This window comes from Pleurodeles waltl, chromosome 1_2, assembly GCF_031143425.1.
Source record: "Pleurodeles waltl isolate 20211129_DDA chromosome 1_2, aPleWal1.hap1.20221129, whole genome shotgun sequence".
NCBI classification, from domain to species: Eukaryota; Metazoa; Chordata; class Amphibia; order Caudata; family Salamandridae; genus Pleurodeles; species Pleurodeles waltl.
Genome location: NC_090437.1, coordinates 652,807,913 through 652,835,678, shown reverse-complemented (window position 1 = coordinate 652,835,678; position 27,766 = coordinate 652,807,913). Strand labels below are relative to the sequence as shown.

The following is a 27,766-nucleotide window of genomic DNA, read 5'->3' as shown; positions in this document are numbered from 1 at the left end:
AAATGAATGCAAAAATGCTTTTTAAGGGCAGGACGTGGTCCCACGGGCCACTGCCTACTCTTAAAAAACAAAACAGACATTTTTAATTTTCCTTTTTGAAACACATCTCGTTTTCATTTAAGGAAAAAGGGCTGCATTTCAAAAGTAAATAAGGTTGCTTTATTTAAAAGCCATGGTGATCTGCTGTCCCCTGCAGGCCACCGTCTTTGTGTTTTTATCAGTTTCCAATGGGTCACAAATTGTAATCTACCTCATGAATATTAATGAGGTAGGTCAATTGTGACCCCATTGGGAATCACAAAATGTGTCAAGGACATATACGTTTGTGATTTCCTTATAGCGAATTGCAACGATTCGCTATTAGGAACTTGCAAAATCAATCCTATGTACATGTGGCCCATAGTGTGGAAGCAGCTGCTGAAGAAGCAGAATTATAGCAGAGCAGGGCAACTAGCATGACTCCATTCTGGTGAACACACACACATAAAGGAGCAGAGAATGCAGGGGCAAAGTACATCAGAGTTATCGAGGTGCTTGAATGTGTAATGAGTGACAGCGGAAGGGGAGTGAAATGAAGAGGGAATTCACGGCATGAGCACAAATTAAACCTATAAAGAGAATAATGTCAAAAAGAAAAAAAAAAGAAAGAAAAGATGGAATAGAGTTCTTGTTCTCCTCTAATATGTCAACTCTTATTGAAGATGCCATTCAACTTAGAGTGGCTCAGAGTTTCAGGGAATCTTGATGCAGATAGGGTGCTCCTGCGGAGCGAACAGCAGCAGGCAATTCCACAACGGAGGAGAGAAGGAGGACTTTGCTTCCTAATCCACTATAAAAGAGATTTGAATCATTAAAATTCACCTACAAATGTAAAGTTAATTGGTACTTAATAATAATGTGACACAGCTCTGTGCTCATTATGAACAAATGAATACAGCTACACTTCACACAGAGCATCATGCTGAGAGGCTCAGCCCCACACTTCCGCATCCAGCTAGCAACCAGGAGCAGGATGCAGACAACAGAGGTCGCAGAAAAGCATATAAATGCTTAGAGTAAGGGAGTGCTTTGAAAAAGTAGTCAACTATTTTAGCAACTTATTAAGGCTGATGATGAGGTGCTTTTAGTAATGGCTGAGGTCTAACCTTGTGGTAACCTTGCCCAGTAAAGATCCCTTTAACAAAGTCATCTGAAAAGGCACATGAGTGCAACTGGAAAATAATTCTAATGACAATAGAGCATGCTACCAGTGGTGGGAAAATTACTTTCTAATGCATGATAAGTATACGTCAAACTATGAGCAATTTTGCTCTTTTTGCTGGTTTTGCATTTGAGCAGCCTCTAATTAAAAAATAAAACTAAAAGTGCCCTGAAGCACATACACTGAACAAGGTATTCTTGTGTGTCCAGCATTGTCATGGGTAGACCAATGCAAATACCTTAATGTTAATTACATTTTATTACAGTCTCAGGACCCTGACAAGGCATCAAGGCAAGCTCCCCAGCAGTACAGTCTATGCATGACACCTGTCTTGTAGAGCACTAAGAAGACTCTGCAGGGAGGTGCTGCACACAATCTGCCTTGCTGTGGACCTTGTTTGAGGAGCACTTGCCCAGTCCCTCATGGTGCTCCTAAATGCAACTTTCATGTTCCTTCTTTTTTCTGACAGTGGAGCAGTGGATCAACCCTGTTTGTGCTCTGCAGGCAGGGAAAAAAACATGGACATTTCACGTTTTTAAATTAGCCTGAATATTTCACCCACACCTCCATGTTACACAATTTCCTTCCTGCCCTGCAACAGCCAAAGAAGGAGGCTGATGTGAGCCCTTTAATCAGACCATTTGAAGGGCAGCAATATATGTGTGAAAAGCCCTTGTGACTGGAACTTTAGTTGTATACTCATAAAACATATGGAGACAGCATTAAATAAAAACGGAATGCTTTGCAACTTACAGGACTGGCAACTACACAACTAATAACCTCAATGTTTTCTAGGACATTTGCTACATTTGCCCTTATAATGCACATTTTGCCACTATCATGACATACAATATTCTTAGAATGAACTAAAGATGTCTCCGAACATATATGACAAATGCCAAACCAAAACTCCACACAGAATTTGCAAAGATTTTAAAATTCACCTCACTTATCAATGAATTGAATCACACATGACACCAAAGTTCACGTCTGAAAGTGCATCTGAAATTCCAGCACAACAGGATAAAGAGAAGAAGCTGGAGGAATGTCATTGAATCCGGAGAGACTGGAATCGACAACCAAGCCACCTAATCACGAGAAAGGGGCTGGGTCAAAGCCCCTCTATGCAGTATTGTATAAAATGCTGTTTGCATGGGACAGCTGTACTGCAAACGCAAAAACAGGTTTCGAAAGTCGAAACACTGATTCCAAACTATTTACAGCCCATGTTTATGTGAAAATGTGTTGAAAAAGATATTTTGACTTGGTAATTACATTTCAAAACTATCAACTGCCTATGTATTTTAGTATCGTAGGTGAATTACCAGTAACAGGTACAACAGACGAATGGGATTTATATGAAGGTTCCGAGATAAATGCCCATTCCAGTTTAATGACAGAGAGGCACATTACATTGTGTTTACTGTAATGTGGGGCCCTAGGCCCTCATGCTGGTAAATGAGGTGACACAGACACGGTGGTAGGGTGGTACTAAACTGGCCTCAGGCACGTGTGCCTGGCCCCTTTTATTGGCAGGGTCACCTGACTGGTGACACCTGTATTGGGTGGGTGTGGATTATGTATGTAAGACCAGCCCTCAGCAGAGTGGCTGGCAGAAACACTAGAACGAGTCCAGCTGGACTCTACATCCCCCCCAAACTTTATTAAGGAACCAAACAAAAGTCCAACCTGTAAAAGAAACAATAACAAAGCACCACAATCAGTCTCTCGGCCTCGAAAAGGCAGACTGCAGAATTGCAGTGGACATGGTGCAGCTGGGAGCACCCGGACACCTCCTCACGAGTCCATAATTTAACCAGGTACAGCTGGGCACGAACACAGTGTGGATGAAGTCCAGATACTTCAGTCGCTTGTCCACGACCTCACAGTTCGCTGGATATTGTTGATCGGGTCCTGTCTGGGCTCATGTTGTCAAAGTCTATTTACAGTTTCTGATGTGGGTGCATCTGGAGCAGTGGGGAGTCCACTGTGCACAGTTCTGGACGGCATTCTGACTCTGGAGATTGTCTACCTCCTAAAACTGCAGATGACGTGACGGCCTGGGGCGCCTGGAAGTCCAGCGGCAGGGCAGCGGCAGTCTTCCCTCTCGTGCCAGACCTCCATCAAGCAGGAGTCTCCTCGAGGCCCTTCCGCGGGCATCCACGGGACTGTGTGGGCTGTGCTTGCCTATCTCAGGCCCAGCAAAGACGTCTCAGAGGAACAGCTTACAGGACAACATCCTAGTCTCGCATGGAGCCACAAGGGTTGTTGATGCAGGGTCCGCTTGCTCGAGCCATCTGGATTCAGGTGCTCTGGCCATAGTGCAAAGTCTTCAGGTGACCAGTCTCTCGATATGAGACCTCCGTGCTTCCGGATGCCTGACGTGGAGCTGTCTCAGATGCATTCTCTCTCAGTGATATTCCGCTCACACAGGAATTTGTTGGAGGCCCTTGTCCCTGGATTGCAGCGGGACTGCGTGGGCTGTGCGGGCCAACGTCAGCCACGCCAAAGGAGTCTCTCTGAACTCCCAACAGGGCCACGTCCTAGTTTTGTGCAACCCCAAGGGTGGATGGTCCAAATGATCTGGTGTGCTCTCACCGGCAGGCGTCTGGTTCACGGAGCTCATGGCAGGTGTTCAGATGATAAGTTTCTACGTTGCCAGACATGCCTTGTCAGCGTCGGTTCTTGTTGCTGACTGTCTCCACTCAGGTGGTGCTGTGCTCCTCCTTCGATGATTTGGCGATGCACCTCATCATGATGATGATGTTTTTTCATCCATTTGCAGATCAAACAGGTGGCGGCGGCTTCGTCAGCGGAAGGACCACTTGATGGACGTAGTGGCCACGGCGGGTCTTGTGTGGCCTGTGCAGTCGGCGTCAGGGATGCCATCACAGCCAAGCAGCCGGTGACAGGTGACAGGACGGTCGTACTGGGAAGCGTGGGGGACCACCCGCATCGCTGTCTTCAGTGACGTCTGCTCACCCCGGTGACTGTCTTGTACTGATGGGTGCCTCCTCATCTGCTCGCACGAATCCTCAGTTGCGTCACACTACTTCCTTCCACTTTCACACCTGCGATGGAGTTGATCTGTGGTGTGACCGGTCTGTCACACTCCTCTCCTCATTTCTTGTTGGCATCGTGCCACTCTCTCTTCTCCTTGGTGTGGCGTCGTGCCGCAGGTCAAATGTTGCGGCACATGGACCTTGCGCTGCACCTCTGCGGGTACATCTTCCTCTTTGTCCTTGACGTGGCGTTATGCCACGGGTCACATGCTACTTCACACGGACCTATCACTGCACCTTCGCTGGTGCATCTTCCTCGGTCGCAGCCTCTTACGGGCTGAGTCCTGCGGGTAGGACATGATCTGCTCTTCAGGCAGACCTCTCCCGGTCTGGTCCGTTCCCGGATTCTGTGGACCTCTCTCTGGCAGGAGGGTCCCCGCTCTCTTCCTCCTTCTCTTCACTCGAGGGCGCCACTCTTGCTCCTCGAGGCTGAGCTGTTGCGGCGCTCACTCTTGCCATCTGCTCTGGCAGGGTCGGTCAGTTCAGATGACCTGCTCAGTGATGGGCCAACAGTGGCCATCTTCCGTCGTTGTGTGGCCAGCTGACATGGCCTCTTTTCCCGTGCGTTACGTCACGCTCTCGGGTACTCTCTCCATCTTCACGGACTTTTACCCATGTCGTCACATTCTCTGGCGCAGCTCTCTGGGCACGCTGCGCATGTGACAGTCTTTTTTTTCTGGGCGTCCTGTGGCAACGCCTGGCATGTCCCTTTCTTGTCCTGCGGTGATGTCCATCACTGCTGGGGCATGTGGCGTTCTTTCGGCAGTGGCGGCGGACGGCCGCCAGGGGCTGCGCAGACCATGCGCGCTCTCTTCGTACCTCACGTGGCACTTGCGTCCGTTTCTCACCGTTGCAGCTTGGCTGGGACAGCTGCAGTTTTTTTCTTCCCTTTTCCAGCGTCGCTTCCTTCTTCCTTGCCGTTTCCATCTTCTGCGCCGTTTCTGTCCACGGGCGCACTCTTGGTTTGGAGCAGTCACTTTCTGAAGGTGCTGCTGTAAACTTGCCTTCATCTAAGCTTGTTTTACCTTTAAAAACAGAAATAAGGTGCAATACCAACTTTGGCCACTGGATGCCAGTAGTGCATTTGTTTTCTAGTTTGAAGACAGTCTTTCCTGTTACCGGCCTCGTTTGTTTCAACAGATGCCGGTGAAGAGGGCATGCTGCTGAGAGGACTTCGTCATGCTGGTGGGGGCTGCAGGTAAGTGCTATTTTATTTATCTTTTCTCTTCTCTCCCTTTTCTCTTCTCTCTTTTTTTTTCCTTTCTGTCCAATTTTTTTTTTTCAAACTGCACAGCCTCGTTTGAAGAGGCATGCAGATGGCACCAACGTCAGTGAGTGGGGCGTGGGGCGTGGGGGCTCCGGGCACAGTTTTTTTTTTTTCCATAGGTGCGTGTGAGCACCTCAGATCTTCGCTCCACGCACTTTTATCTATGTTCTTTTGGAGGTGGGGGCGCGGCCCTGGGCAATTCACTTGTACTTGGTGCATGTCTGCACCATTTTACTCGGTCCATATGGGAGCTGGTGGGGGCGGCTCTGGGCATTTTCTTTAGTTTCAGGTGCTTAGTAGCACCGTCGTGGGTCACTCGTTGCGGCGCAGCAGCCGTCCTTTGTGCTGCGGCCGTTTTGCCAGTATTTTCGGGGTGGGGGTGGCCCTGGGCATATTTTGTCTGGTGCGCGAGAGCACCATTATTATAAAATGAAAAAGGGGGAGACGGCCCCGGTAATTTTCTTTATCCTCGGTGCCGATCGCACCATGTTCTTAGCACGCGGCCGCAGCGGCACGGGACACGCTGTGGACTGCGTTTATTTTCTTGGGGGTGGGGGCGACCGGCCCCAGGCATGGTTCGGTGCCCTCTTCTTTTTCACCGTAAGCGCATTTCGAGCGCGGCCCCAGCAGCCTTCCCACACGCTGCGGGCTGCATTCTTTCCTGGGGGCGACCGGCCCCGGACATTTGTTTTTTGTTTTTTTTGCACTTTCTCTTCTCTTTTCCACGGCGCACAACAGCGCCTTTTGCCCCTGTGCTACGCGGACCCCGCAGCCCTGTGGGCCGCGCTCTATCCGACTCTGGGGGGGGCGGACTCAGGGTAATTTCTTCGGGGGGTACCGGGAGCACATGCCTCACAGCGCTTTACTTATTTTCTGCACCACAGCCGTTTTGGCAGCGCTGCAGGACGCGGTCATCGACAGCACTCACCCCCTTCTTTCGCACCGATGGGGCTGGGGCTGCAACAGCCTCACTTCTCCTCTTCACCGAGTTGAGTCCATGACTGCAACCACGTGGGGTTTCAGATCCCACTCGTCGCCAATGTGATGTCGGGCCCTAGGCCCTCATGTTGGTAAATGAGGTGACGCAGACACGGTGGTAGGGTGGTACTAAACTGGCCTCAGGCACGTGCGCCCGGCCCCTTTTATTGGCAGGGTCACCTGACTGGTGACGCCTGTGTTGGGTGGGTGTGGGTTACATATGTAAGACCAGCCCTCAGCAGAGTGGCTGGCAGAAACACTAGAACGAGTCCAGCTGGACTCTACATTTACCACTGCATGTGAAAATTACAAAATGATAGATGAAACCATTACCACTTAGGGCCTAATTAAGAGCTCTTAGCGGGTCTAGAATAGGGGATCGAGTCGGATCTCGAATCAGGAATTAACTGCTGAGCAGTATACGAGATTCAAGTCAGACTTCAGCTAATCCCAGGGTATCTTAAACCTTACTGTGCTGTTTTGAAGTGCGTGAACATCGGGACATAGGCTGCGGCACCTGCTGGTGGCGAGGGAGAACTTTCAAACTTACCACTGCACACCTGGGTTTGGTGGACTAAGGGGCAATGCAATCAGCCGTTCTACTTTTCGGCAAGGATGGAATGAGTTGATTATGAACATCCTCCTGTTAAACCCAGACAGATGTCTGTCAGAGCAAAGACACACACATTGTTTATTTATTGGTTAAGAGGCAAACACTGATTTGGAGGCAGTTTTGCCACTCCCACGCCCTGTAAGTAATGTGTCTTTGCACGCCATATAGTGCACATCTATTTCTCTGTATAATTACACTAAGAACTGTTTATTAAGAACTAATAAAATTGTTTTAAAAACCTTAGAATAACGACCAATTTGAGACAAGAACAGCAATGTTCTAAACGTATGTAAATGTATGTATCCCATGAAGAATTCCAGGATTTTGTAAGGTGAACTGTCGCACCAGAAGCAGAAACTCAGAGCCGAGAGACAGAGCTGAGACGCGAGCAGAGGAGCACGATTCGCCATCTGCCATCCGTGTTCGGGCCCCCATTGCTAAAGGGGCCTCGGAGAGGCGGCGGAGGAAGAGGGGCAGGACAGGAGAGGAGAGAGAGGTGAGGCAAGGTGAAGGGGCTAAGGGGCTGAGGGGCGGCTTGAGGTGTTGAGAAGAGGTCGCGACGGTGTGCGGTGTGGGGGCAGGGGTTCAGAGAGGTGTCAGGCCTGGCTGGGGCCGGGCTGTGTGGTTACGGGAGGTGTTTGAGGTCCTGTTTGAGGTCTGCGGCCTCAGGGCGGGTGGACAGGACTGGCCAGGCGGAGGCGTGTCTGTGGGCTTCATTCACACGCCTGGATTGCCTGGTTGCCGTCCTGCTGCTGCTGCTATTGGCATCTGCACCCTGCACCCTACCTCCCTCCTTGCTCCCCCGGTTCCACCCACTCAGCACTCAGCAGGTTGCAATCTTCTGAGGTGATGCTCTCTCACCAACTTGGGAAGTTGGCAGTCAGACTAAAGCCCTGGAACACAGGTGTGCTCCTACACTGTGGTAGATGCAGCATTCCCCGGTCATGAGAAATCTTTGAACACTAAGTGGAATTTCCATTCACTCACTATAAAGTCCTTAAAGATAACCTTTGTTGATTCCAGGTGTCTGCACACAAAAGATTTCTGTCTTTAATATGGCTCAGAATCTCCTTCCCAAATATGGCGATAGGTAGGCATGCCCGCCACGTGTGGTGAAAGTCACCCATCTGTTCCCCGCATCTCTAGCCAAAAATACCGTTTCAGGATAGAAAGAATGAGAATAGGAAGGAGTACAGTAACATTGCAGCAAAATCTTATAGGGTGTCTCCTGTTGAGGACAGTTCTGTGAGTTTTGGGGATTACATGCCACAGTAACTCCTGATTCCTTGAGATGCCGTGGGTGTTATCAGGGGCCCAGTTCATCTGATATGGATGACTGAGTAGGAGACATGATTAATGCAATATGGCATATGTCTTAAAGACAGGGCCTTGGGTTCCCTCAAAGCTACAGACTAAGGTTTCGAAGGATGTGATAGAGTGACAGGCCACCAAGGTAATAGGGGGTGCAGTGCCCAGACACGCAGTTGGAAATATTGATGTTGTGACATGTTGGGGAGCCGAAATTCAGTTTTGCAGAGGTCAAAGGATTTGACAGCAGGTCCCTGAAAAAGGTCTTGTAGGATTCTGCATTCGCTCCTAATCCAGACCAGGAAGGAATCCAGGGTTAGTGCAGGTGTGAAGTTGGGATTGAGTTCTATTGGAGCATTTGGAGAGAACCTGGTCAGACCCCTCCAGGTGGCTGGCTTGTACCATATCTCCAGAACTGTCTGGGTTGGGGGGAACCAAAGAGGTTCAAAAACTGTACAGACAACACAACCTCAAAGGTTTTGCAGGATCAAAACCTCAAATCTCTAAACTCGAAAACAGACACAAGATGTGTTTTTGTGGTGTCACATAATTCAATTAATAGCCACAAAAAAGGGTATGATGAAAAATCGCTTCATATATTTTTTCCCCAAAGCAATCTTTGTAATTTCAGGCTAACACATATTTCGCAACATAAGTCACTTCATCAGAGCCAAAGAATAATAACTGAAATTGACATAAGATAATCATGAATAAGAGTAACATAAAATGGATCAATATAAAACAAGACATTTATCAGTGAGAAAGAGAGAGAAAAAAACAACAAAAAGAAAATAATCCATTAAATGCTCCATAATGAATACTGATATATTAGGCTAAGCAGTAAAAGCTGATAATTTGATGACTAAACCATTTAAAATAATCTTGGATGATAAAGGAAATAAAAACGTAAGAAAATGTAATGTAATACATCCCAAGATGCATACGATAGAGCAAACTGTGAACCCATCACGGTCCTGTGAATTTGATGGTGCAGTGTGTTTTCATAAACAAGTAAGTTATCATTGAGTACAAAATCAGGCATTTCCAATAACATCTTACTATTTGATAGTAGATTAGCCCATCTGCTGTTTACAAACTTTTCCATGCTAGCTTAACTATCTTCATGTGAAACGCAGGTACATAGGGACTCAGCATCCATGGTTACCTGGAGCACGTTATCTTCCCGTGATATATTGTCAATCCTGGTGAGAAAGCCAGTAGTATCGGTGAAATAAGAGGTTAATGTGCAATGTGAATGTCAATAAATTCAGACAATCTCTCACTAAGTGAATTATTGCCGGAGGCTCTGGGCCTACCTTGAGGGGAAGTGGGATTTTTGTGTATTTTGTGGTAGAAAATCAATAACCTGTATGCTGGGACTGGAGATTTTATAGTATCTTTACTCATTGTCAGTGAGTACCCCTAGGTTTCTCCATTTCTGTTAAAGAGCAGTAAGTTTTTTTCCCCACATTATTCACTTTGCCTGGTATGTAAGGTTCATAGCACAGGTGATCAGATAACTGTCTCTGTGCTTTGCTGTTGTAATCACAATAATTCAGGGTAACTAAGGACCTACCTTTCTCAGCTTTCCAAAATCACAATCTCTTTGTTATTTTGAAAAGCTGAAAGGGCTAAATATTCTTTTTTACTCAAATTATGAGCTCTGTGATGACATTTTAATTTAGTAATGTCGTGTAATATACACCTTTCGAAAACATCAATACTGTCTGCATTACTGAATGTAGGGAACAATGTAGACGGCTTCATGCCACTGTCTACAGAATCATCAAATATTATATCAAGATCAGTGGCTTTTGTCTTAAGTGGTACTGGGTGAGGCTTAGATACTGAAAGTAAGGTATGTATGCCTTTAAGATCACCAATAGAGTGTTCAGTAGAGGTGACTTACAAATCCATGTTTGAGTGACTATGAGGATTTAATTAAAAAATGTTTTAAGCTTCAGCTTTGAATACATTTCAACAGCTCAATCTTGAAGGCAAAAAAATCAATATGTTGTGAAGAAACACAATTCAAGCCTTTACTTAAGACAAGTAACTGTTCTGTAGTTAAAGTATTCATAGATACGTTAAACACTAGAGTCAATTCTTGCTGTTATCCTGTTTGGATTGAAATCCTTGTTCTTAATCCTTTTGTGTTGCTTTCCTCTGGTGCACCTTTGATTACTTCTGAAGGAATTTTATTCTTGGACCTTTTTTGCCAGTGATGGTACTACTCTTTCTGCTTTCTGCATCACATGAACTTCCTCTAAAAAAGGAGATTTAGATAAAGTAATAGAAGAGCTGATGTACGGTTCACTACCCATAGTTGCACTAGCTGGACTATTCCGAGAAATTTCTGAGCTGTTTCTGCCTTTCAGAGAGCCTTGATCCTGTTGGAAACAGCATCATACTTCTTTGCATATGAATAGATCCTTCCTGAGCTGTTACGAATGCTATGTTCTAGTTTACTATGTTTCTTATTTCTCATTTCGCCCCCTGATATTTGTCTAGGATGCCATCCAGTATTTCATAATTTGTCTGGCTATTCACATTTCAAATCATCACTATCTTTCTTAAGGTTAGCGATCTTCCCCTGAAGTCTAATGAAGGTAGCTTCAGCTTGTTCAATGACCTTCTCTATTAACTCAGATGAGGTATTCTGTAACTTATGATGCCATTTCCAGCCATTTCAGACAGTCATATCTTCAGCTGAAAGAAAAATAATAACACATAAACCTCTAGATACTGTTTATGAGTCTGAACTTCCCACCACTTGGAACGTTCAAGTTGTAAAAACAATTGTTTGACACTCTTCCAAGATGTAGAAGAATTAGCATTAACTTTCTCACTATTTACCTTATTAAAGAGTAAGTTGGCTAAAGCTTTTCTTTTGCTGCAATGTTTCAACATTGTAGCTATAATTTGCTTTATTTAAAGCAATCTTTGCAATTTCAGGCCGCCCTATACACATGTATAGGGACATAAGTCACTTCATCAGGGCCACAGAATAATAATTGAAATTGACATGAGATAATCATGAACAAGAGTAACACAACTGGATCAATATAAAACAAGAAGTTTATCAGCGAGAAAGGAAGAAAAAATAAACAAGGGAGGCGACAGAAACAACAAATAGAAAATCATGAATTAAATGACCATAGTGAAAACTGATGTATTAGGCTATAAATAAGTAGTAAAAGCTGATAATGGGTTGACAAGCCATTTAAAATAGTCTCAGAAGATAAAAAGTGACACAGAACAAACAAAAAGTAATAAAAACTCAAGAGAAGCCCGAGATATTTGAAAACACCCCAGAACTGTGCACAAGAAAATATGGACTGGATCACACTGATCGAAACCCGTCAAACAGAAGAAAAAAAACATTGACAAATAGAATCCCAGTCACCCATTAAATATTTTGTTAACAATTAAAGCATACCATCAAAAGTAAGGTTGTCAGAAAGAAGTAGTAAATCAGAATAAATTAAACAGTAAGCCAACAGTGAAGTTAGAGATCTGGAAAATCGGTGGGAAGTGTACTAAACACGGTGTGCACTAGGAGAGCAGAAATCACCAAATCATACTAAAATAAATTTGGAGTGAAAAAAGTGATAATGGAGCATTTTTTATATATTTTCAATAGAAAAATGCAATCTTGATGCAATATTTAATCTGAAAAGTAGATAATGAGGACCAGATTCGATACAAAGACCAGGCATCAAAAAAAAAAGTGAACAAGATAAAAGTAAACACTATCCACGCAATGTATTAAATGTACTTACAGAGAACACAGGCTATTGCAGAAGTGAATTAAGAAGTGAATTAATTAATCAATGTAAGAAGTTAAATCCATCCAAGATCTGGCTATAATGAAGACAAAAACAACCAACAATGTCAAAATGCGAGGGATCACAAATTGAAAAATATAATTATGATCCTAATATAGTAACCAGACAAGTGTTTCAAAGGCGTGAAAATACTGTAAAGGAGAAACAAGTAAACAAAAGAATGAAAGAATAGTATCATAAAAATGCCAATATGCACGATGCGCATAAATCCAATACAGATGAGTAGTCTAAAGTGCCTAAGCCATGTTAATAACAGAGCATCAGTTATTCAGATATTCAAAGATGTTAGTGGTTACAAACTTCACTTAACACCGTGACCACAAAGTAAAAAAAATACCAAAGTGCACGACACGCATAAATCCCAAGAAGGCAAGCAGTCTGGAGTGTACAAGCCATGTTCGTGAAAGAGCCTCAGCTGTTAAGAAATTCAAAGACGTTAGTGGAAACAGGTGCTCACAATATATGGATGCCATTTACATGCTTCACTTAGTGACATAACTAACAAAGTTTAAACAACACAATCCTCCAGAACAAGGTAACACTGATAAAAGTAGTTTACTGGCATGATAACCGCAATATCATACGTACAGCAGTAAGTATCCGAACATGATTGCTTAGCCTGATCAGCAATAAATACAGGGAAGAATAATCACATGAGTAAGTACGGAATCAGTTTGAAGACAAATAAAATTACTAGTTATCTCGCCTAAATGGATTACCCATGTAGGGTGAGGAAGATTACAAAAACAGCAAGTAAATTACAGCGGGCAAACTAAAGCCAATAATGCAATGTGTTGAGGTTTCCAAAGCATAGCGGTTAAAAGTTAAAACAACATACCAATATCCCCTCGAACAATCCTGTAAATACAATTGTTGCGACAAGGGATAAAGCAGTAATAATAAAGGCGACTGCAAGTACAACAATCAACTCACAGAATTAAAATAAATGGCCAGCATGAACACAAATGAAAGAGGATATGATTTACATGGGAGTGAATATGTAACCAATTGGGATAAGGTAGAAACGGGATAGCCATGAAAGACAAAAAGACGCACCAATGAGACAAAGCAAATAAGCACCCATTCACTAACTCTCAAATATGACTATGTTATAAAAGAAGAAAAAAGTATGCTAATGCTCAAAACAAGTGCACAGATAAGGCGGTATGGCCCTCGGACAGTGGGAAGGAATGAGGTGACTGGCCTTTGACCTGAATGGCTGTATCAGGTCCCACATACGAGGCCATAATCTTGCTGATCATTTGGGAGCCTAGGCTGTTTTCAAGATAACCGCTCTTAAGAAAGCCCAGTTCAACCTATCGAAAGCCTTCTCAACATCGGGGAGAGGAGGAGAGCAGGGATATTATGCCAGTGGGCCTTTTCTGCTACGTGGGAAAGGCATGAAATGTTGCCAGTGCACTGCCAATGCTTCACAAATCCGACCTGGTCGATTGGCCAGCATTTAAGTATAGATTTTGGCACTGCTTTTTAATAATGCTATTGGGCTACAGGATGAGCAAAGGATCTGGTCTTTACCTGGTGATCTTTTGTTGGACTTCATCAATTTGAGGATGGTGATATAGGTGAAAGTGTTACAAAGCTTAAGCAGGTGGTCTTGCAATTGTGGAAAAGACCATGTAAAAAGGAGGAGTTAAGCCATCAGGGCCTGGAGACTTTCCTTTGGGGTGTTCTCTAAAGGCCCTATGGAGTTCGTCTATTGAAAAGGGTTTTTCCAAACTGCGTGGCCATCGAGAAGCAGCCAAGGACAGTCTCACAGGTAGTAATAGATTGTAGGTTGATTTTCTCCTTCATGCTAGTAGAAGGCCCGGAAGACCTCCTGTTTGTTTGGTTCCCTGGTGGCCCAGCCAGAGCCCTCTGTGTACATCCTGGAGATATGTGATCGCTCTCACTGGTGGAGTAGCCTATGTGCTAAAAGGGTGCCGTCTCCCATGGTGATACCTTTGTTTGAGCATCAAAGGTGAGCCCTCTGCATTGTTTACCCAATGTGTCTGAAGTTGGCCACTCAATATGGCTAGCTGCCATTTAGTGCATAGTGAGAGAAGCTGCTTGTCCATGCTTTCTAAGGAATAAATCTCCTCTGTGAGGTTAATGTCAGATAGGCGAGCTTCCCGAGCCCTGGCTATGGGGATGGAGGGCACATTGCCTCATATGGTTGCTTTGAAACCATTCCACAGCATGGGACGGTGGTGTTCAAAGGGGGTATTGAGCATGAAATATTTGGTGATGGCATCATTAATGGAGGCCTTATCCCCTGGGTCATGCAAAAGTTGGGGAGAGAGGCCCTTTGTGCTGCACTCTGGTAAGCATGATGTGTGCGTGATCAAAGATGGGAATGTCAGAGACCGGAGTAGAGGCCAGACCTCTCAGGAGGCAGTGAGTGATGAATAGACAGTCGATGCAGAAGTAGGAAAGGTGCAAATGAGAGTAAAAAGAGTAGTCTCTTGAGTTCGGTGGGGGTCACACCAGGCATCGACTAGCCCAGCATCTGTCAACTCTTTCTTGAGCAGTCCGGACAAAACACCTGTACCCTCAAAGTGCGCTGTATCCTGTCAAGATCAGGGTTCCACAAGTTAAAGTCATCCCCCACTATGAGGTTCCACCTAGCAGGGCCCAGTTGGTCTTTGAGTAAATTCTGAAGGAACACATCTTGTGAGTGGTTGGGGGCGTAAAGGTTGAGAAAAGTCAGTGTCCTCCTACCCCACTTCATCGCCAGCATTTGAACTGTCTGCCCATATCTTAGGAGAGTTAAAGGCTCCAACAGGGCTTTACCTGGTCAACCACTCCCCCATGGGACAAGTGGGGAGACCCACTTGGCCCTACTGAGGTGTTGCCCTCAATGGAGCCCAGTGAGGGGGATGGGACCAGGAACGTGTGGCAAAAGAGCAACCTGTGGAAGCAAGGGTGAGCAAATATAAAAAGTGGTGGTTAACACTTGCTAGTGGAGATACCGGACCATAGGCCCTGCTGACAACCGAAAGAGCATCTAGAGAGCCCTCTTTGCTGTGTAATGTTAGGCAGTACAGGCCCCAATGGGTCAGTGTGAGGGGAGTAAAGGCAGAGAAGTTCACTCAGCGCTTGTTACCCAAGGCAGAGACAAGTGTGGTGAATCCTCCAGCAGTGAGCGGGAGCCAGGTAAAATCAGCAGGTTACATTCCCACACAGATTATATCTCAGCACAACCAGGTATCTATTGGGCCTTATAGATGGGTGATTACATGCTTTTGTACCCACAGGAAGCCGGAGCTCGGACATTCTGTGTGCTACTCAAGTCCCAGTTAGGTCACCCCCCCTCTACTTTTTAATATGTACATCGTTGATTTGCCAGAAGAATTCGACAAAGCAAATAAGCACCCAGCAATTTTGTTTATGACATGACGCGTTGATTAGCAAAACCGAAGCTGGGCTACAAAGGCTACTTTATAAACGGCTTGTGTACATTGAAATGAACAAAATGGAGGTCAAACTAAACTAATAAAATTATTAGTAATTGTAAAGAATACGGGTGCCTGGTGCATAAATGGTAGTGAAATCACCAAAGATATTGAAAATAAATATCTTTGACTAATCATTTACTACAGAGGCTTCTTTCTCCCACATAGGACGCTTATACAATTAAAAGCTGGTGCTTTAATGGCAGCATTTCTTTCACTTTCCAAATCATTATGAGGGTCAGCTCTAGAGTCCATGCAAAAATAATGGGTGCCAACTGCTCCCCACCATTATGGCATTGAAATGCTTCGAGGTTAAGAGGTCAAACTCCTCTGTACTCTCACTGCTACAATTTATAGATCACTAGTTTGTCTACCACAGCAAGCATCACGGGCATAAGTGTAGCTTGACTTTGGCCTTACTAAACAAGCATTAGCAAGACAAGCTGGCCTCCTTGAAAATGTGCTATTTACTCAGAATATCAAAAGAAGATACACTAGACAGGTTGGTTTGGTCAGAAATTACAGAGACTAACTAGTCGATTTGAGTCAATTATGTCTGGACGACTATCTAAATAATTTACAAGCAAAAGAGCTTTGGATCATCACAGTTACCTCATGGAATTGAATAAAGAATTCAATAATATTATACAAAAGAAATCCATTATTCAATGTAAAAATGAATTGGCATGGAGAGCCCATGTTTGGATGATTGAAAAAATCTATATTGAGATTAAAATGCAACATTATCTTGCAACATGCTATTCAAGATTCGCAAAAGGCAAGTTCATGGAATATCGCTTTCGAGGCCCGCCGAAGTTTTTTGTTTTTTTCGCACAGTGGGCAAAAAATACCACAGGCAATGATTGTAGAATATGTGAAGAAGCAACAGAAACAATTATTCACCTTGTCTGCATCTGCCCAGCACTTTTAAAAGAGATAAGTATGCATTTAACTAAATTACCATTTCCATGTAAAGAAGCATTTATTGAAGCCCAGGATCTTAAAATTGTTATCTTGAACATTTGATTTGTAAAACTCTTGGGCTTAGAAGAAAAAAAGCTGATCACGAAGAGTGATTTAGGTAGCCAATACATATCATAACATTATTTTCTAATGTCTATATAGAATAGGAAATCAAATGAAACATAATAAAGTTTCTTTTTTACGGTTGTAACATTCGTACCTTTACACACACAATGGTTTTAATTATATATGCATGAGAAAAAAATTCATTTAAAATTTTTGTGTGAGGGCTCAGTGACTTCAGTAAAGAACCATGAAAAATACAGGATACATTCAAATGTACCTATTAAACACAAACAAACCGCAATAGATTTAATAACCTTTGAAATGATGCAAGGACCCATTTAAATAGGCTAAAACATCCTAATCTGTGTTGCACGAGCCTTCAATAAATCTGGTCTTGCCAAATACAGTGCATCATTAATATCTTTATGCCATGTAGGAGAAAGAGAGCAGGATTGAGCATGATGTGTGTAATTACAGACAAATGTTTAGAACTGTTGTAAGAGAAAACTGTGGTGGAAATAATATCCACCGAACTGCTTTGTAATAACGCTTCACAAGTACTGTTCCAAATTTTGATTCAAACACTCAGTTTGCTTAACAGTAGTAAAAGTAACATGGACCTTAAATCCCAAGAGAGAGTCAGATATATTCCAAATGTGTGATGTAAACTGTAAACCGCAAGCTGGAATTGTGTTTTCGTACTCCATGTAATTCTATAATGTACTGTAGAAGCAATTTAGGAAGTCAAGATGGTTATTTTTAATGGCTCACAAATGCACCATTTTAGTTGGTGAATCTATAATCACTAAAATTGTAGTATATCCTTTGCCCCCGGTAAGAAGACTATGAAATCCAGGCTTTTAGTCTGCCAAAGATAAGGTAAAATGGGTAATGGCTGCAGTAAGCCTTGAGAAGACCTTGATTCCACCTCATTTCGCCAGCCACTTTCACAGATAGCTGCATACTCTATTGTTTGATCTTTTATTTCTGATCACCAAAATATATTTTCCCTAAATCAAGAGATTTCATTTGTCCAGCATGGCCAGCTAGAAAGTTAGCAAAACAAAGAAAAAAGTATTTAGCTGTAAGCCTACACCAGCAAAATGCAACAAATTTCCTTGGTATGGAAGTCCATCTTCGATATGTCAGTCTAAACATCTGTAATGGCACTATTACGGGGTTGTTGTAAAAAGTCAGAAACTACAGTCAATCTAGTAATCTAAATAGGTGTCATAAAGTCTGGTTTTCTTACCAAGGAGTTCTCTTGCCTTGACAAAGTGCCTGCTCTTCCACTGTCTTCCATTAATACTTATGTAAAAAACTGATCATTTTCAGAAAAAGAGACAACCTTAATTGCTTCATGGAAGGTGTCATAGCCCCTTAAATGTTCCTTAAAGTTTTTTTTAATCAATATACACAGTAATAGTGTTATGTGGCACATTTAAATATGGATTCTAAGTATAAGACAATTTCTTTCACACAAATAATTCCATATATATATATAAATATATATATATATATATAACACATCACAATTCATAATACATCACAATGTAATGCTCCTCTGTCTCATGGGATTTGCAAGAATGAATGAAGATGAGCAGTCATGTTGTTTTTTGCAGAAACACACACCCCACCTTAGTATTAGAAGTGTCTAACTCAGCAAAAAAGAGAGTGGGTTTCACCAATGTAGAATTGGGGTAAGGTAGAAAGGTTTTTTTAGTAGCTCCTCAAAAGACTTTGAAGCATCCTCATTCAAAACATAGGGAACATTTTTACATAAGAGTCATGAAAGAAGGGTTGCAAAATAAATATAAAAGTGCTCAAAACCCAAACCTTTGTAAATTATGAACAAAGCTGGGTGTCTTTCAATCTAGTACTTCTTGAACCTTTTGTTCTATTGACCTGCTCCCAGGTGAAATACCAAAATTTCAATACATATGGAATGAAACTCCAATTTTTCCAACTGGGTAAAAAGCTAATTTTTTCTCAGATGTTGCAAAAGCAGTTTCCGATGATGCCCATGTTAAGAAAAAGTATTGTAATAAGTGGGGATTTTGTCTAAATAAATTGCCATTACAATATCCATAATCATCAAATATATCATCCATGAAAAGCAGCAGCAGGAGCACTGCATAATCCAAAAGGCATCACCTGATATTTATAAAGGCAAAATTCTGAACGGAAGGAAGTTTTCCCTTCATCCCCATGATTTGTGTGCACCAGATGATAAGTGTCTAAACCATTAACTTAGTGAAAAATGTTGATGCTTTGACATGAGTGATCAAATCCTGAATCAGATGAAGAGGATACCTGGTTTTAATAGAGGCTTTATTCAAAGTGTGATAATATATACAAGACCCTAAATCTCCAGTTTTCTTGATTGTAAAAATATAATGAATACAAGAGTGAAGAATGTGACTGTCTCCTGAAATCATTTTCTAAATATGGATCCAGATATTCATTTAGATATTCTGATTAAGCCTTTGTAAGAGCATAAACCTGTTCTACAATGTAACATTGTGTTCTGTTGTAATTATGTATTCTAATGATATGATCTGGGTAGTAGGTCACATTGACAATCTCTTGATCAAACACATACTTAGATTCAGAAAATTCTTACAATACAGTTGTAACAGTAACTCCTATGTGATGTTTACCAGAACAGGCCCATGAGCTAAAGTGATGTGTCAACATTTAATCTGTTTGCAGGTATATTCTGTTTTGAACCCTGTGTTTTTTGAGTGAGAGGCAGCTAGATCAACCTGCAACTGTTGTAAGAAAAATTTCAAACTAGTTTAAATTTGATTGAATTCATTCCATCTCCCAGGACAGGCCACTGAGGGGTTGTCCATTCTTCAGATCTTACCATACTTTTATTGTGACCATGATTCTCAGAGCCTAGATCACCACCTTTCTAAAAAGTACCAGAAAGGACTAGTCAATGTTTGTTGCATTGTGGTAGGAGCCTGACAAAGAACAAAAGGTAGGACATGCCCAGGGTACACAGTTGCATTTCAAAGACACTGATATTACCTGTTTGCCTATCAAAAAGCTAAGCCTGAGTCAGGGTTCTGCAATTCTGATACACCTTCTGAAAAGTGGCTTCCATCTTCAATTTTGTATGCTCCAACTGTACAGAGGAATCAAATTGGATTCCATAGTGTCCATGGGCTACGTTGCACATAAACATTGCACACTTCAGCAGAAGGAATCACACCATGTGTACACACACAGGGATGTAGTATAGGACTTGGTTGTACTGGTAAGTCACTCGCCTCTGTAGACATCGGGAGTATTGTATTGTATTGTATTGTATTGGTTTATTTATAAAGCGCATTCCGGCAAAAGCATCGAAGCGCTAAACAAACCGAGGACAGAGGGAAAGAGCACAAGCCACCCACAAGACTACCTAATTTACAAAAAGCCAGGTTTTAAGGCTTTTCCTGAAGGAAAAATGAGTACCCATTTGACGAAGTGTAAGAGGCAGGGCATTCCAGAGCCTAGCCGCTTCTAGCGTAAAAGCACGGTCTCCCCATCTAGCCTTATTACAGCGTGGCACCTTGATCATATATTTGAAGAAGGATCTCAGATGTCTCGTTGGTTGATAAAATTGCAAAGTGGACTTCAAATAATCACAGCCCTCTGACTGTAAAGCTTTGAGAGTTAGGCAGAGTGTTTTAAAAAAAATCCTCTCCTTAATCGGTAACCAATGAAGGGATGTCAAGCATCTGCTAGCAGATATAGACTGGGGGAGATTCAAAGTTAGGCGTGCTGCCATATTCTGAATAGACTGTAATTTGTCTAAGGATGATTTATTCGCGTTAAGCAGTAACGCGTTGCTGTAGTCAAGTCTTGAGGTGACTAAAGCCAGCAAAACTGGCCTCCTTAAATCGTCCTCTAAAAGATGTCAAAAAATGTTACGAGTTTTTAATATCCAGAAACAGATCTTAACTATATGATTAATCTGTAGTTTAAAGGAGAGGGTGTCGTCAAAAATAATGCCTAGGATTGTAGCAAAAGGCACAGGAGACGGACAGCCCCCACAGGCTAGAGCCACCAACTGTTAACCCAAGGGGAACTATAGCGCCCAAAACACATAATCACCGTCTTGTCCCCATTAAGTTTTAACCAATTGTTGGCCATCCAGCTGTTAATTGCTGTCATACCACATTGGAATTTCTCCTTTGTGTCCTCCCAATTACGCGAAACTGGCACAATCACCTGTGTTTCATCTTCATAGGAGACAATCTGGAAGCTGAAAGAGTGGACCAAGTTCGCCAGGGGTGCCATATATACATTAAAAAGTGTTGGGCTGAGGGAAGACCCCTGCGGAATGCCACACGGCAGATGAAAAGGGGAGGCCCGATGGTCTCCACAAGCCACTGTGATCGTTCTCTCCGTAAGAAAGGAGCAGAATAACTTCCAGGCCTTCACTCTCACTCCGACCTGAGACAAACGATTAAGCAGGATGGTAGGCGGAATAGTGTCAAAAGCTGCTGACAAGTCCAACAGGACCAGAATCGTACCCTCTCCCAAATCACCCCTTTGGCGAATGATATCGGAAGTGGAGATTAGTGCTGTTTCCGTGCTGTGAGCACAGCGGAAGCCGTGCTGTGATGGGTCCAGTTTGCCATTCTCTTGAAGAAAGGCAGATAACTCACAATTTAGATGTTTTTCTAACATTTTGCCCAGGCACGGTAGTAGCGAGATCGGGCGAAGATTTGAAAGGTCCGCAGCGTCCTTTCCCGGCTTTTTAGTGAGAGGAATCACTGTGGCCTGTTTCCAGACCGCCGGGAAATTCCCTTCCTGAAGAATTTCAGCAAACACTGGCTCCAAAGCATCGGCCACCAACAAAGGGGCTAATTTTAAAATACGAGGTGGGCAAAGATCCATAGGTGAGCCTGATTTCACTGTCATAAGAAAATCAAGTATTTTTTTGGCAGAAAGGGATCGAAAGCAATTCAGCGAGTTCGCTGGCTTCACATAACATGAAAGGGGATCATCCTCTAAGTTAAGGGGGGGGACTAAAATCCGTCAGCAGGTTGGTAATTTTATTATTAAAAAAATCTGCCACTGATTGACAGTGTTGAGGAGATTTTCCTAACGGTGAGAGTCTTGTCGTGGAAGACGTCAGTGCATGAACTGTATTAACCAATTCTTTAGAGGAGTTCAAAGCCCCTCTAATTACTTTAGAAAAGTGTGAGGATTTCGCTAACTTAATGGCCACTTTATACTTCCCAAGGACTTCCCTGAGTTTTCCTCTTTCTTTCTGGGTTTTATTTAATAGCCATTTCCGCTCCTGCCTGTGATAAGTTCTTTGTAAGTCTTTCAACTCTTTCGAATACCAGGGTGCCGACTGAACACGACTGGCTTTAGAAGTTGTCATAGATAGAGGAGCCAACTCATCAATGGCCCTTTTCAAACCCTGGTCAAAAATCTCAAGGTGTGTGCCTCCTACTAGCTTCGCCTGGTCCCAGCCAGTTTTCAGGGCCTGAGGAAAATTAGACTTGTTGATTTTGTGCCATGGTCTTTTTTGGGCCGTACTAGGAGGCAATTTAGGTGCCAAGATAACTTAAAAGATAATAAAAAGTGGTCTGACCAGTCTACCTCCCTATTACTATTTCTGGAGATCATTTCCAAACTTGTAAAAATGGCATCCAGCATGTGGCCAGCTGTATGCGAGGGAGCAATATCTCCCAAATGCCAGTCCAGGCTCTGCATATAGCTGATAAAATCCATCAAAGCAGGGTCGGATAAATCATCTAAGTGTAGGTTAAAATCACCTAATACCAGAGCATTCTTATCTAGAAAAAGTGGTTCCAGCAAGGAAGGCCAAGCCGCCAAAAAAGCATTCTTGGGGCCCGGTGGTCTATAGAGAAGTAGTCCTTCAATGAACAAGCTATTCTGAATTTTCATTTTAAAATAAGACCCTTCACATATCTGAAGGCTACCCTTAAGATCCATTAGTGAGCAACATAAATCATTTTTAAAAATTATAGCTATTCCCCCTCCCCTCTTTTCTTCTCTATCGTGTCTAACAAAAGAGTAACCTGGGGGTGATGCAATTAGGAAATCAGGGTCAGAGTCAGCTCTGGCCCAAGTTTCCGTAATGAAAAGACAATCAAGTCTAGCACACTTAATCAGTTCATTGATTTCAAAAGCATGTTTAATCAGAGAACAGGCATTAATTAAACCCCATGTCATGCTAGGCTTGCAGGGCTTCTTATTACTATTTAAGTCTAAACTAACACCTCCTTCCAGGTGGGGCGAAGGCATCCAATGACAATAGTTGCAAGCAACAGTCATATCTACTGCGAGGTCTAGTTGCCTGCAGCCGGGATTGTAAGGGACTCTGTGTAAAGATAATAAATCCTGTTTGAGATAGGTCTTACAGCATTTAGAGTTATAGTGACTATAGTGAGTATAGGGAGTGTATAGCATGTCCTGTTACTTACAATTGCCACCACTGTCAATACCCTACAATCAGGTGAGGAGACAGCAGACCCACTCTATATGGAATGCACACTTGGTACATCCTCCAGACTACAGAGCTCCACTCTGGGTCACAGAAACGTATGGTATCTAGTTACAGTGGCTCTCAGGAACAATGGCTCCCAGCCCACAGATATGATAAATGTCTGTGCTCAGACCAGAAACAAAAATGGAAAATTATACAGAAACTCACATATAGGTTCACTTGGACCATGGTCTCACGCACACAAATCATACAGGAGACATTGTTGTCCCAAAACTGAAACTACCCTTGGTCTTAAAAGATTTTTGTAACAGAAATAATTGAACATCACAGCCTCATTAAAAATTCACACACAAGGAAGTATTGGTGCACCCACATCTCTATCCTTAACAAGAGTTGGCATTTTCCGAGGGATATTGCAGGGGTACAAGACCAGCGCTGACCATGGTCTTAGAATAGCCACAATATAAGCACAGCCTAGTCTTCAAACTTTTATGTTCATGCTGTCAAGGAACCTCGAGCCAGAAGCATCTGCATAGGGTCTTCTTGAGCAGGGGCATCACTTGAAGTGTCAACTTCACATGAAGGATAAACAAAAAAGATGCAATTTGAGATTTCCTCTTCTCTGTATACCTTTCTTGAAGTGTATGTTCATTCAAGTGGAATGAATCAATGAGGTCAGAAGGGCTGGCAAGATGCAGACCATGAAACAATCCATCCTTTTTTTTCCTTCAGGCTAACCCAAAACAATGTATTTTAAGTATTGCTTTCTAATTAGCTTCAGCCATTACTTGGTGGAACTGAGTGACATATATCAAGACATCCATATTCTCTAGATGGATATCATGTAGCAACTCTTCAGTAGAAAACTTGATGTCTGGGTGTTCTAATATTCTTTTGAATTTTAAATGGAGTGCTGCGTAATTATCAACACAAGGACCTGAGATCATCGCTAAAGGTGTTGTCCAAGCTAGAGGTATGCCAGAAAGAGAGCTAATCTGAAAACCAATGATGATACAATCATTATAAAACTGTCCTGAACAAAAGACAAAATGCACCACAAGAGAATCCAAGACCTCCTTACTTTTTAATGTATCCTGCAAAAACAAGAAGTGGAATAAGGAAAATGTGTGGAATGATCAGAAAAGACATAATTCAAGATTGCATTCTTTGTACAAAGTTGCTCTAACGATTGTGCCTGTTTCAGCAGAGTGTGAGTGATGTCTTGGTATGGATCCATGGTGACTTATTGGCTCTGAAAGCATTGGTGTCTTAACCTGACAAGGGCTGGATGAAATACTCACTCCTTTCTACTAAATTGGTTGAATAAATGGTAACTCTTTCTGTTAGCTACAGTGCCACCCTGCACAGTTCCAATATACAATGGTAACCAGGTATGGTTCCAAGGAAGGAAAAGACAAAATTCAGAAGAAAACTTCCTAGGCAATCTTGCCTCTCTTGATTGAAGAAGAAGGGATTCACTGAAGAATAGCGATAAGGCACCAGACTTGCCCAAATTCTAGACAGAGAAGAGAGACAGGGAAGATAATCCAGGAGTCCAATAAGGTTCTTGCTGAAGAAAAATTTGGATAAAGAAAACTGGTGACAAAAGATATAGCTAGTGGGTGATGAATGCAACAAAACATAGGGGGTTATTACAACTTTGGAGGAGGTGTTAATCCGTCCCAAAAGTGACGGTAAAGTGACGGATATACCACCAGCCGCATTATGAGTCCATTATATCCTATGGAACTCGTAATACGGCTGGTGGTATATCCGTCACTTTACCGTCACTTTTGGGACGGATTAACACCTCCTTCAAAGTTGTAATAACCCCCATAGTCTTTAAATATATTGCAAAGTGCCTTCTTCTGGGTCAAGATGCATTTTTGTAGTTATAAATGGATGCTATGGAATGCAAAGGATACCTAGAGCTATCTTTGCTTAACAAATCAGTCAATCACATTGAATTTATGGCTATTGTAGGTTAGGGGAAAATAAAAGGCCTGTCACCAGAAGAAGACAACAATACAGAGAGAAGGCAGAAAGGTTTTCATGCACCTGTTCCCCTTTTAGTGTCAAAACAGAAGGTAAGAAACCACTATGATCTTCAAGGAGCCATGTAGGACTGCAGTGAGCTCACAGACAGCTGCTGCCTCCCTGTCGAAGAGCAAGTGATTTTGAACAGGAACTAGACACATTGATGTCTTCCCCGTAGCAAGGATGGCCAGACCAAGTTAGGAAGGTCAGCACTACCCCATGCTGCAGGGACAGATGCTGAGACTGATGCCAAAAGCTGTTTAACGATTGGCACCAGCCACACTGCTGAGATCTGCTGCTGGTGTGGCGACAACACAGGCATAACTAACTACGGATCAAGTTCACAGCAGTAAAACCAGACCAAGTGTCAATCTTTTACACATTGAACATGTCAAAACCTTCTTAACAAATATACAAGTCCAGCCATAATTGCCCCAGCATTTTGCTACTACATCAGCTGCAATTATGCACAAAACAAATCTTAGATAATATAATGTGGCATAATATTGCGGATCCCAAATTTAGACTGCGTTTTATCTGAACTTTTCTTTACCATTTGTGGAAAGGGTATATTGAAAAACATTGAGTATATATAGCGATATCTCTTCACATTGATAGTGCCTCCTACAAATATTTATCACAATTATTAGAAACGATGGGTCACTTGTTTTCATTGCCTGATATCCTAATGAAATGCAAGGTGACTCACATAACCCATTCAAAATGTGTCCTGCCTTCACACTTCCTCACTCGCTCATCAATAAGAACTGAGGGAGATACCAACACAAAGCAACATCGATAGACTTTGTCAGTTCTTTGCTGTTGAAAATCACCCTCTCTACATGGTCACCCTAAAACGTTTTGCTTTTTTTTCCAGTTTTTGCTGAATTCGTTTTTGTTTGCCTTAGGATTCTGGGCACTTAACCACTGCTAACCAGTGCTAAAGTGCATGGACTCACTCCCCTAGAACATGGTAAAATTGGTGTATCCACATCTGGCATATTTAATTTACTTATACATCCCTAATAAAGTGCACTATATGTCCCCAGGGCCTGTAAGGTGAATGCTACTAGTGGGCCTGCAGCACTCATTGTGCCACCCACACAAGTAGTTCTTTAAACATGTCTGAGACCTGCCATTGCAGAAATTGTATGTGCTGTTTCACTGACATGTCGATTTGGCATTTAAAACCCTTTGATAAGCCTTAAACTCCCCTTTTATTACACATAAGACAACCCCAAGGCAAGCCCTGAGTATCCAATAGGCTAGGGTGCGCTGTAAGTAAAAAGGAAAAACCTATAATTTTTAGTTTTCTATGCCCTGGTGGTGAAAAACTCCCAAATTAATTTTTCACTATTGTGAGACCTACTCCTCTCATAGGATAACATTTGGGATTTCTTAATACATTTAGTATGTGTAATTCCTGATTGAGAAAGAGTAGGACTCTTGCATTTGGTACCTATGGACTTAAATCGTAATAAATCCTCCCTAATAGTAAAGTTGAATTTATGGTTATAACTTTAAAAATGCCACTTTTGAAAAGCTGGCATTTTTCTTCTCTTAAATCTTTAAGTCCTTTGTGCCTGCCTCCAATACAAGTCTGGGTTGGGTGACAGCTGGGCTTTGTGCATCCCCTCTAGACAACCACACACAAAGGGAGTGGAGATGTGCCATTAACATCCTGATGGCCCACCATCAGGCTCATCACGCTGGGTGTGCCGATCGGAACCACCTCATCGCCTACCGGCGTCAACGTATCACCGCTGTCCCTGATACAAAGATTTCGCAGCACTACCTTCACAGCTCAGAACTGACACTTCTCCTTCAGCCTCAGCACCTTACCTATCATCACCTGGTTGCGCAGCTCAATGGCAACACATCGCCTCGACAAAGGGAATCCGATGCCAGACCATTGCTCAATGATTTACTACAACACATCCCCTGACTGCACGGATTGGAGCCGATGCATCGCTTTCCCATTGTCTCGTCTACTCCTCGCATCGGATTTTTGACATCAACACATCCTCCACACAAGGTACTATTTCTACGGGGCAAGGTTGTTCCCTGTAGCCGGCCCACGCTCCATTGCAGTCGGACTGAACTTTGCATTTACTCCGGTCTAGCAAAACCAGGAAGCCCCAGTTGGTGCTTTAAATTTCTAAGCACTATAATTGCAGAAATTCTTAAAAAAATTATATCTCTACTTCGACTGATTGGATTTTTGTCATTTTAGGCTTGTTTTGTTCATTTAATTAAGATCTATTCTTCTAACCTGAAGTGGATTGTTTTCTGTTTTTTCCCTATCTCACTGTTTTAAGTGTTGCACAAATACTTTACACATTGACTCTTAAGTTAAGCTTGACTGCTCTGTGCCAAAGCTATTGAGCTACCAAATAGTGGGCACGGGTTAATTTTGTGTCTATCTCTGACTTATCCTGACTCGGACTGTGGTCCCTACTTTGACAGGGTGCACACCCCTGCCAACAAGAG

At 42.8% G+C, this 27,766-nt stretch overlaps 1 protein-coding gene across 3 annotated transcripts in view; it reads right to left on the bottom strand.

Moving 5' to 3' along the window:
* The window catches only part of INPP4B (inositol polyphosphate-4-phosphatase type II B), a 2,522,842-nt gene that overhangs the window by 1,346,209 nt on the left and 1,148,867 nt on the right, over positions 1 to 27,766 (bottom strand). The window lies entirely within an intron of this gene.